Here is an 841-nt window from a genome sequence, read left to right on the forward strand (position 1 = left end):
AATAATTGATTCTGAGTTTCAGTGTTTAAAAATAAAATATCAAACAGAACAAAATTTCAATGTACCATTTGTAATTCGGTAATATGAGAGAATTGGTCAGGGGTCTGAATACTTTTGCAAGGCACTGTATATATATATATATATATATATATATATATATATATATATATATATATATATATATATATATATATATATATATAATTTTGTGTAGCACAAGAACAACTCTTACAAATGGATGTGTTGGTGCTTTATTGGATGACACTGAGATACAAGTAAGTGTAACACAGAAGGCGGAAAGAGGCTTGAAAGAGTTGTACTGTCATTAAATCTCATTGACTAAGTAATTGATGGATGGATATTTGTGTGCTTTTATTTATTCAATGAGCCAACTCCTTTATCCAAGTCAAATATGTGTATATCTATCTAGCTATATATGCATACATAATGTCAATATATTTACATTTCACTACCGTACATATTCATGGAAATTGTATAAGTATGTAAAAGATATTTGTATTTAGTGTCTGTATGCACTTTCCCATGTTTTGATCTATGTCTATTTTCTCATGTTGTGATTGTGATATGTTTTCTGGAATACAGGATTTGTGATTGCCATAATTCCAGGAAGGTAAAAGTCCAACAGGATGTTTCTTTTTACTAATCCTACATACATGGTAAAATTAAAGCAAAAATTGAAAGCAAGAATTTGTATTTTTGATATAACTGTGGTAAGTCATTAATTTTACAGTGATGTTTTTGTGGTATGATTACCTTTATTAGTAACCTCCACAATATTTTCCCCTTATCAGACAGCTGCTTTATTAGATCACATCAAGAA

Source organism: Polyodon spathula, chromosome 14 (assembly GCF_017654505.1).
Source record: "Polyodon spathula isolate WHYD16114869_AA chromosome 14, ASM1765450v1, whole genome shotgun sequence".
Classification (NCBI taxonomy): Eukaryota; Metazoa; Chordata; class Actinopteri; order Acipenseriformes; family Polyodontidae; genus Polyodon; species Polyodon spathula.